We start from the raw sequence: 11,157 nt of genomic DNA, 5'->3' as shown, positions 1-11,157 counted from the left end.
TGCCGAACTCTACTATTCAGAGGCAGCACGATGTTACCTTTAACAAGACTACACTTTAGCATCCACAACAGCATTAGTGTCAGCCCTCTTTACTTCATGCTTACAAACTGAAATACAGTAAAATTACTTCACAAGTAAACATAGCAAGGCGTCTTTACAAAAAAAGCTGTCGTTTGTGCTTAGTCGAAAAAAAAAAGACAAATCGTTTTCACACTCCATTTCATGCTTTATTTTGACATCCTCACACACGTCGCTCCACCTGTATTGCAGTTGCTGCTTTTATGACCGAAACCATTTGCTCTGTCGGTGGTAGGCCGAGCATCATCTAAAAAAGCAGACAGGTCCGCTTTGTCTTTGGGGCATACTGGATGTTGAAGGTCCAGTAGACCGCCAAAAGCAAAGCGAACCCGTCCACTATGTCCATAGCCGTCAGCTGGAGCTCTTCGAAGTGCACGGTCACGGCTCCAGATTTCTCCGCAGTTTGGCCCGAGAACAAGATCCTGGGGTAAAGGGAAGTCTCTCCTGGCTCCTGCATAAAAAGCACACAAATGCAAGTACCAGAAGAAACACAAGTAACAGTATTTTGCTCTTCCTTCCTCAGTGGACAAACCACTGTACAAAGCGATTCTCAGGAAAACGAATCGCTAGTTAGTAGTCTATACACTTAAAGCTAACAATTTAGTGACTACGCTAACGATTCATCAATGTAACATTCACAATTGTCTACTGATGAGGCAAAATGCTCCCTTTAGCAAATTTGAATTGCTGTGATGGTGATTGCTGAGCCTGATTCACAAGTACTACACTGGATTTCACTTACTCAACATACAGAAGACAAATATGCATACCAGCTTTGAGAGCAAGGCCTCTGGCTTTTCTTTCACCAGCAGTGCAACTGAAAAGCCATCTGAGAAGAACGAGAGCACGGATTAATTTAAAGCATCGGGGTCCTGATCCCCTATTCAAATTTTAAACCAACAAGGTCCTCCTCCTCTTTTTTTCCAACCAACCACTTTCAGAAAAAGCAGCCAGACCAACAAGAGAACCTGCAACCTCAGGCTAACCTGCAAGTACTTGGTGCAATGGTGTTATCAAAAAGGATGGCTTGAAGACAAGCAATATTACAGCAAAACTGTCAGCCTCTCATTATTGGAATTAATCATGGGATCAGTGAACAGTAACAAGGCCGAATCATGGAGAGTAACAAGAGGCAAGCAGAAAATAAATGCCGCACAACCGCATTCCTAATCCCCATCAATCTTGAAGCTGCACATCGAATCTTACTCGTGACCAAATAAGTTTGTTAAAAAATACTGCAGTGTTTGGCAGTTTGAAAAAGCTACAGCATTAATGCACTGCAGTGGAAGCGACACATTTTTAATCAAGCAGAAAGTTGGTTACGCAGTTATGTTATGTCTCTAATGACATTTATAATAAAACACAACTAAGGTCAGTCGATGCTAGAAAGCAAAAGTGCATGCAAATGACACCATGAAGGCTAAAAGACACATTTTTATTTGCCAGATGACTATGGCAAAGTGACCAAAGATGAAGTGTTTATTACTTACAGCTGTCGGCCGCACCAGGCATCTTTGCTCTCTTTCTGCTTCCGAACGCCAGGCGATCACAATATGTTGTTGAACAGCACTATTGTAGAATAGCCCTGGAAACATCCACGGGAAACACCTTTACGTCGTAGCGCCTGTAATAAGTAAAAAAAAAGTTCACTATAATGCTAAATGCACGCTGCTTACTAAATACAGCACCTAGCAGCAGTTTTACCACATGTCCGCGTGAAAATATTCAGCCTAAAGTTCTATAGCTTGTCAACACTCGCTATGAAACAAAACGTACTGCAGTATTCATTTTTCAATACTACGTTTTACGGTAGCCGTTACTTGGCTCTTTCTTGAGAAAACAGTACGGAATTTCACCGAAAATGGGCTTCACTCTTATTGCAGTCGCGCAAGGTAATAAGGAAAAAGTCCAATAGACAAAGCAACACGCCAGCGGTTCCGTGAAATTTTGTTGTGGCTACTGTAGCCACATAAACAATTAATCGCGATGAAATTTCCTACCGACAACGTTTTATTAGCGTTAAGTATTGTTTTCTAACAACACGGGACCAGAGGCTACAAGGCAACGCACTACACAATGGGTTCGGAACGCACAAACGTTCACGTTCTTTTTTTTTTTTGCAAGACATCTATGCCAACTTGGAGGTTGAATTGAAACCTTGTGACCTTTGACTGCGTTATATTTTAAGGGGTAACCAAATAAAGCGACGCTACCAACCTAACTGATTGGGTAATAAACTGGTTACGGTGTTGCTGTCGCCGTCGCTCACTTCTGCCTCGTCAGACGCGCCAGATGGGAACGGAACCGACGGATAAGCCCGGCGGCAGTGTAATTACCTTGTCGCTCGACAATATATTTACGTTGCTCAAGAAGATAATGAAACGAAAGCCAATTTATAGCTAGCGCTGGACACATGTACGATTAGTACACGCGATTCGCATGCGACTGATCGTTACGATTGATCGTTAGGGCCTGTTTTGGGTCGTTCGCTGGTCCGAGGAGGCTCACGACGTGCGACTGGCAAGCCAGATGCAGTCGTGCCATCATTGCGATCGAGAGTCCGCTGAGCCCCAACCGCCCGCAACAGGCTTGCGTTGCTCGGGTCGGCTCGGGTGTTGGGAACCTTAGGCTTTGCATTCTGGCGGACATTTGATCGCCGCTATCTGTGCAACTGCGGATGACAATCCGTAACACAACTTTTCACCACACTATCATCCTTTTTCTCGCATGTGAAACTTTATTCGGGCTATAACGGCCGTTTGAGCGATCGGTGACCAAGACATCTGCGTAGCCTGTTTGGATGCTTCCGCGCAGGTATCGCCATCTCTCGACCGCTCGGCGCACCGCGCGCCGCGGCATACACGGCCGGTCAGCGCAGGCTTGCATAGCGGCAGATATCTGATCGCCGCTTTTAAAATAAGCCCTGACAACAATCCCTAGCACAATTTTTCACCACATTAACACCTACTTTTTCGCATGTGGAACTTCTTCTTAGCGAACAGATTGATTCGGGAGAGCAGCGACAAGCGGTTGCTACCGTGGTCTGCGCCGGTTCGAGCCGCTGAGTGTGTCGAGCTGGCAGGCGCGGACTGTTCCCGAAGGCAGAAAACGCTTCAAGATTGCTTGCTTTATCAATTTCTTGCGAAAAAACGCGCGGAATCTGCAAATTCAGCTCAGTGATCGTCGTAGTTGACCATAAAGCAAAAACAGTGGGCGGAGCGACGCCGACGACACATCGCATGCGCGCATCGGGCCATGTGTCTCAAATTCACGCGTACGGCTACTCGTGGCGACAGTCGTAACGATCAGTCGCATGCGAATCGCGTGTACCAATCGTACATGTGTCCAGTGCCTAAAGAAGCCAGCTTAATAAATCCGCAACTCTTATACTGCACACGAGTCTTGTTTCAACGCATGCTGAACGTCGTGAACCCGCGATGGGAGCACGGCCGCTTGTTCGAAAAACACAAAGCCGGAAAAAGGATAGCTAGAACTGGTGTCACACAAATGAAAGCACATGTATGTGACCACTTAATTCTTCGCAAGAACCAACAAGGCTAAGCAGCACTCACGAGCGCCAGTTGTTATAAATAAAGCTCAAGTTTTGGCGGGAACGAGCGCGAGCTCGATCCCGTACTGCGCAAGAAAAACTGAAATGGTGACTTACGTTTTCAGCGGCGACCGCAGCAGCCAAACGATGTTATTCCACCAGTCAGGTATACTTCAAACACAGCCACCGACACCAAAACGCACCTCACAGACACGTACAGGAGTACTACGGCGGTTTCAATGCCACAAAAGAGACGGAGACATCGGAGAGACGCGTCCGTGCGCCAGCCCCGCCGCGATGAAAAGACCGCGCAAAGGTACAACGCTCAAGTAGTCCGACGGACACAGTTGCGTTAGAACACACAAATGACCCATTCCTAAAGGACGTGTAACACTACCTCGCACGCTCTTTTGAATACGCTGCACTTTATTTTAAGTACGCTTTGTTTCATGGCCCGGCGCTGTGGCTGTTTAGGTAACTACTTTTTCATACGATTTCAAAGAGTTCGCGTCCGCCATAGAGGTGTCTGCCTTTTTGCACACCTGAAAGCGTGCAGCTGAAGTTGATAGAGTCGATATACTGTTCTATTCTCTCTCGCGGAGGATATACGAACTCCATCGATGCGAGACAGAGTCGGTACGCTGTTCTATTCTCTCCCGCGAAAGGGGTACAACCGCCGCTTAGCTCCATCAAGAGTGGGGAGAGTTCGCCAGCAGTTTTATTCTGGTTTCCTAGTAGAGTGAACACGCCATCTAACGCCACGCGTGGTGCGGATGGTGTCAAACGACCCTGGCAGGAATAGGAACGCTGTTTGATTCTTCAACTACTCCCCACATTTCTTAGAGTGTGGTGCGCAGCTGTCGAGGTGCACCCGGCGGCAAAAGGAGTCGGGGCACACGAGCGCGTGGCGAAATTCATCGCCGCGCCATCTGAAGTTGCACTTCTGGTGTGGAGACACCGATGTGCGCCTGCACGTCCAACCCCTTTTAAATGCAGAGCATTTCTGAGCCTCGCCTCTTCCTGCGTCGGACGGTGTCAACAGCTCCGCGTCCGCAGCAGGTGCGCCTCTCCTCCTTCCCTCCTCTCTCTCAACAGCAGCTGGCGCGCTAATGCGTCGTAGTCAGCCCGTTCGCTCCATCGCGGTCTCGGCCTAACAGGTGCGTGATAGCATCGCGGTGGGTCGTGGAAGGGCGCGCGCTGCTTGCGCATGCACGCTCTCCCCCCCGTACTGCTCTGCCTCTACTGCGCGCGCTGCAAATATAGCGGCTAGCGGTCGCTCGTGTTTCAGTCACTGCGTTGCTCCTTCCTTCCTTGGTTGACGCTCGTGCCCACGTTTACTCGTGTCTGCTACTCCAGCATCACGGAAGAAGCGATGGAAGCAACACTGCCTTCAAACAGTACTGAGGCCCCAATGCTCTGCATTTACTCGTGTTCCCCTCGCGGGAAGGCGAGGGAATTTTTTTTCTTCACTTCAAGAGGCAAAGCTGATAGCATTGAGCGCTTGGCGCTAGGGGTAACTTTTTATGCTTATGCCGAACACGTCTCGCTGGAACGCGGTTCAGCGGCGAACGACGAGGGCGAAGCGTGCTTTGCTCTATTTTTCGGGCCCCGATAAAGGACGCATTGCAACGAGGTTTCGATAGCTTAGCTTTAAAGGCGATAGCGTTTGTTTGGCTGCATAACGCGAAACTTTTCTCCTGTGTCTGTGTCAATCATTTGAACGTGCATTGCAGCCTCTTGCTATTTTGGTCCTCTTTTGTCAAACCTACGACCACGCCGATCTCTGCTCGTGTTTTTTTTTTCTGTCAATACCTGCTTTAGTACTTGTGCAAGGTGGTTTCTTACGACAGTTTATTCAAATAATCTGCTTCTGGCCTCGATTCCTTTCCGTTTGTGTGTTCTCATTTTTAGTTACCAACCAACTGAATGTTTTAAGCAAAAAAATATACCATCTTCCCACGTGGGAACCATGAGGGGATGCAAAGCCGTGGAGTAGTAGAGTATTAATTGGTTGTTAAGACACGTGAAGTAGCATATTAAATGTCTTCTTTATTTATAGAGTAGTGGGGAGCGTTTTGCGGCTTCTCGTTCTCGAAGCGAGGAATCCGCTCTTCGACGCTGGCGTTTCAAAGCGTTGTCACGTTGCCGAACGCCATCTGGATCAGCTACTCGCCGCTGGCGTTTCAAAGCGGCTTCTCGTTGTCGAAGCGAGGAATCCGCTGTTCGACGCTGCCGTTTACGTTCGACGTCGCGAGCTCTCCTCTGTGCAGCCTTGTCTTCGGAGGCACGAGACGAGCCGAGCGGCGAGGAGGGGAGCGGCGTCATCACAGCTGGTTAGGGCTCCTGTAGCGACAGTGTTGCCGGTGTCTTCCTGAGCCTGCACGAGACGAGCCGAGCGGCGAGCAGGAGAGCGGCGTTATCACTTCTGGCGTGGAGAGGGGCACGGGGAGGAGAGGTGCAGACGCCGGACGACGGAGGGTCGACTAAGAGATGCTTTGCATCGAAAATACAAACACGCGATGGGATATATGTGGTACAAGATCGTTAACGAGTCGTGCAAGACATGCTGTGTGTTGGATCGGGGCAGAGCGAGCAACGCACACTTTACCCTCGCCGTCCACCGCCGATGCGTGTGCGGGCGAGGAATGTTGGCAAAGAAAGTGACCCCTATGGCCAAACGCTGAATGTGATCAGCTTTACTGCTTGGAGAGAACGAAAAGACAGGGCAGCGAGCGTGGTTGGACGCGCACGCGCACATGGACGTCTCGACATCAGAAGTACAACGTCAGATGTCGCCGCGATGCATTTTGCCACGCGCTCGCAAGCCGCGCCTTATTTTGCCGCCCGATGTACTTTAAATATTCCCACAGCGATATTTAAGCGTACTCCACTAAATTTCACGTGTAGATCGTAGTCTATTTGCAGTGTGGCTGCGGCTAGAGTGCCGTCCGGGTAAAATATAAGCCCTCCACTAAAGCGACGTCCACCGGCGTTTCGGAAAAAGATATGACGCGTCAGGCAAGTACCTCGCTCTCCCTAACGTAACGTTACCTAGCACACCAAAACAACAGAAAGCAATGATTTAAAACGCCGGAAATTAGCCTAAGCCATTTAAGGGACACACAACTAATTCCTGTGAAGAGCATATTTTGTTACGCAGCTCACTCAGCCTCACTGTCATGGTTGCCAGCATTGCTTTTGGCCGCCTGCGTGAGGCTGGTAGATCAAAAAATGCCGCTTCCAAACGTCGTGGGACCCTACAAGGAAACTATTTCGGTTAAAGGTGTTTCGAATGATGCTCTTTTATTTAGGATAGAAAGCATATACTGCACAAGAGTCGGTTGCCATTCCCGAACTCGGAAAACCACCCTTGGTATCAGCAAGACAAGACGGAACCTTTAAATGCGCTCCGGTTCAGCCTGGTCTTAAAAATTTGAATGAGGTAGGACGAGGCACGGTGTAACAGTATTTAGAGCATAATATACGTATTTGCAGACACTGTTCAAGCACAGCAGCAGACCGCTCCTACGCGACTGCCAGAGCGTCGACCTTTTCCCCGTCTTCTCAAAGACGAGCTACCCCTAACCAGACCGAGATAACGCGTCTTCTTCTCCCATTCTGCAAGATACACTCAAATACTCCGGCGTTAATATGAACGAGGGGGGGGGGGGGGGTGCTAAGAGGATAAAACCGTTCTCGGGGCACTGAAGACTGCTTAGGCACATTGAATGCGAAAACATGCGAAACTTCAGAGCTCATCTCGTGCGTTAGTGGATGGTTTCCTGAAGCTACCGTAATACTGATTCGTAGTTTCTAATTGCGCATTTTCTTATAATCTGCTATATGGTAACTAATGATGGCGACAAAGGGAAAGCGATGAGGCGCCCACACAGTCTAGCAGCAAAGAAGTCTCTGATAAGTATCGTCAGGGGAACGGGCTGCTTTCGCATTTCAAGCATGGCTTGAGGAATTTGTTTTTCTCGAGCAAAGCAGCAGCTTTCGTTCAACTCTCTCCATTAAAGCGTTGAAACGCTCGCGACTCTAAATTCTTTTTTCTTCGTTGCAACTAATATGCATCGTATAATGTGCATCTTATACCTGTTATACCAAAAACATTGCACCTTATACTTCTCCGCCCCCCCCCCCAAACCAAAGAATAAACAAAAAGGGTCCCCAAAACATTGTTGAGATACCAATAAAAGATAGTGAAAATGGACCAATCCTGCACAACGACTTACATCTTTGGGGGTAAAAAAACTTAAGTAGGAAGTAAAGGCACTTCATCGCTATAATTGTACAAATTTACATCATTAGAGAGAAGAAACAAACCAAAAGTTAAATAATTCAGTGAAGCTTGCACCCAAGCGCAAGACTTGAATGGCGAAGCTGTTGTAAGTGAGCAATGACAGACACATAGTTAGGTTTCACTATGATTGTTTGTATGTATAGTTGCGGTGATAGCAATCGTCGTCATACGCATCGAAGAGGTCGTCCTCTTCTTCGCGGCGAGTGGTGGATGCAAAGTCATCCTCAGCATTCTCGACTTCCCCCAGCTCAACTGGCGAAGCTTGCACTACGTCGCGCAAGGCTTCAACCATAGCGAAGCTGCAGGATTTCTTTATAACGTGAGCACTGAAGGACACATCACCACACATTTGTACAACTTTTAAATTGTTTATTCCCATTTTCCATGGTTACTTTGCACTGTGGAAGCAGTAGTCATCGTATATGCATTGATATCACCGCGTTCGTCATGCGAACCATTACATGCGCGGTAGCACTGGCCTACAGCGTTTTTTTTTTTTTTTTTTCTAAAGCCGGGGACGCGGCGGTCGCCGCGACTCTCATCGCTTGTTCGTTGCGTTAGGAAGTCATGCCATCCCCGCAAACTCAGTGCGTTCGTAGCAGATGTAGTCCCGTTGCCAATATTTACATATTCAAAGTTCAGCAGGCGCCCAAATTTGCCTCTGACCTCTCTGATTTGAAAATTTCCACAAAACTCAAAATGAGGCGGTAAACTGAGCAGCTAGCGCGCAGGCGCTGGAAACCCATCCACACAGTCAGCCTTTTCCAGCTCGGGTCAGTGCTGAAAACCGAATCACGCTTTCGGGTCACTCCGACCAGTGTCAGGCCCTTCTGAGCCGAGAACGAAAAAAAAACGAAAAAAAACAGGAAGCTCGGTATATTTGTCCTGACAACGCCATGGTTCAGACTTCGATTTTCGGAGGGGAAAGAGGAGGAGGACAAAGGGGAGACGGGAACTCTCCTGTCGACTCCCTGTCTTTTCGACTAGCTGAACACCTCGATGGCAGCAAGAAAATTTGGAATGCAAAGCGTGGTATTTGTCCGGACAACACCCGGCCTCGAACTTCCATTTGCAGAAGAGGAGGGCAGGCAAGCCATCCAAGGCAAGAAAGACTGCCTCTCTGGCTCTCATCCTCGCTGCCTTCGCAGATCCCTTGGCTGTATTACAGGGTAATGACACTGGTTTTCATGCATTGCTTCAAGGTAAGAAGAGTCCATCACGTTGCGTATCTCCAGCTACCATCGCAAACCTGCATTGCAAGCTACGTGCACGGGTTCGGAGCTCTGTTTACGGGGTGGGGTTAGCTAAGAGGTGTGGGCAATAGAAGGCTCGGATGGCCAGACCAGATGTTAGCTGTAATAGATGCACTCGACAAAAGTTTTCTCTCTCTCTCTCTCTCTCTCTCTCTCTCTCTCTCTCTCTCTCTCTCTCTCTCTTGAATATTCTGGGTTTCCTCATCGCAAAACAAACATGGGAGTTTTCCGAGAAACTATTAAAATAATTGAAGTTCGGACTAAATGAAAATTATCAAGAGGTTTGACATTTTATTTTTCTTTCGTCTTATTTTGAGGTTGCAGACGTGGCTTCGATCCGTTTGCGATTTCCCCCACCAACTGTAGATTTTCCGTGGACGCTGTAAACTCGCAAATTCACTGGGAGACCACATAGCTAGGTTTCGTTGGTGGCGATTGGTGGTGGTCATCCAAAGAGTACGTCAGTGCGTTTGTGTTCATTGTGACATAAGCTTTAAAAATCATACGAAGCATGGCGTTCTACATTGAAATTGACATAGTAGTTAGCATACGTGGGAATAGCTTTAGGCTCCTACGATTTACGCACTTTTTAAATGTACATACGTTCCCTGCCAGAAGAGCGAGTGGTGTAGCCAGAAATATTTTTCGGGGGCTGTTATACGCCCCCGGTAAATAAACAAAAAGAAAGGGATCCTGCGCCTTAAAACGCTTTGGTCGTGTTTCGACTTTATAAAACAACACACTTTTTTGTTTAGATTACAGCATACCGATTCGGTGTGTAAATAGCATATGCGTAAAATAGGGTGAAAGGAAGGAAAGAGGTAGGAGTTCTGCGCTCAGAACATTTCGGGGGTATTTTGGACACCGTAACACCCCCCTGGCAGCGCCCCTGGCAACAGCTCTCGCTTGGTGACATCAGCCTTATTTATTTTGATTGTAACATTCTTTAAGCAATGTCAGGGACACGTATTTTCAGTCTCGGATTATCTGTAGCTGCTGCTTTTAAAGACGATAGCCTTTCTTGGGCTGTTTAAACGCAGTAATTTACCCCTGTATGTTTGTTTGTGACTCGATTCAGCCACCCAGTCAAAGTAAAACAGAAGCTGCGCTTTGGTCATTTATAGCCACCGCCAAATCTAACGGCTAATTCCGGTATCAATATTCATGCGTGCCAACATTGTTGAACAAGAACAAGAGAATACGCAAATATAAGACAGAAAAACAGTACATAAGTGATCTATGAAGTGTTCATTTATTAAAAGGTCATGGATGCTTGGTTTTTGCGATAGCAAATGAAATATTACATCAACTGCAAAAAAAAAAAAAAATTCACTCCGTCGCCTGTTGTTGCCCGCTCTACAATAGCTTCTGGGAGGACTTTATGAAATCAAACGGCAACAGTACCGAAAGGCTCCACTAGATAGGTTCTACGTTGCGTTTGGAAAGTTTGTGGAGTAAGGCAACGTGGTTCTATAAACGTTGGAGTATGGTGCCTCGATTCACGCGAGTCTCCCCCGTACGTCATCGCTTCCATCGAGGCACTCGACGTGTACGAGTGGAACGCGGTTAATTTAAATTGACTTGAGCAGACCTCTAGCATGTTATATTGAGAGGTACGAGACGGTAGAGGAACAGCATTAAAGTGAGCGGGAAAGAGAAGGGAGGTATTTACTTGGCAGGGGCGCCACCCGACTTTTGTCTTTCGTTTATGTTTGCAACGAAATGAGCAGACACGGGGCCAATTTGTTTTCTATACGTCACCGGGGGGGTAGGAGCATTGTCAAAGTGCACTGCTGCGTCTTTTTCTCCAACCTCCTCCTCTACTTTCACATGGAATAATATATTAATCTTAATCTGAATAGGATATGCCGTCGGCTAACAAGAAAGACCTGGGCGTCCTATCTGCATATTCTACTGCGGGAAAATTAGGCCTAACGACGCGCAGTACACTTCCCCAGCCCTCGCAGAAT

At 47.6% G+C, this 11,157-nt stretch overlaps 1 long non-coding RNA gene across 2 annotated transcripts; it reads right to left on the bottom strand.

Annotated features, from left to right (window-relative positions):
- Window positions 1-226: 226 nt before the first annotated feature.
- Window positions 227-1,700, bottom strand: LOC144159272 (uncharacterized). 2 transcript variants are annotated; one of them, XR_013320269.1, is made up of 3 exons: window positions 1,569-1,700; window positions 849-907; window positions 227-529 (listed from the first exon to the last, which is right to left on the bottom strand). It is a non-coding gene; the product is annotated as an uncharacterized LOC144159272 (long non-coding RNA). The 2 variants fall into 2 exon arrangements; XR_013320270.1 differs by lacking the exon at window positions 849-907.
- Between the last annotated feature and the right edge of the window lie 9,457 nt (window positions 1,701-11,157).

The sequence above is a fragment of the Haemaphysalis longicornis genome, unplaced genomic scaffold (assembly GCF_048455015.1).
Source record: "Haemaphysalis longicornis isolate Haplotype H1 unplaced genomic scaffold, Haemaphysalis longicornis Haplotype H1 scaffold_10, whole genome shotgun sequence".
Classification (NCBI taxonomy): domain Eukaryota; kingdom Metazoa; phylum Arthropoda; class Arachnida; order Ixodida; family Ixodidae; genus Haemaphysalis; species Haemaphysalis longicornis.
This window is presented reverse-complemented; position numbering and strand designations above follow the sequence as displayed.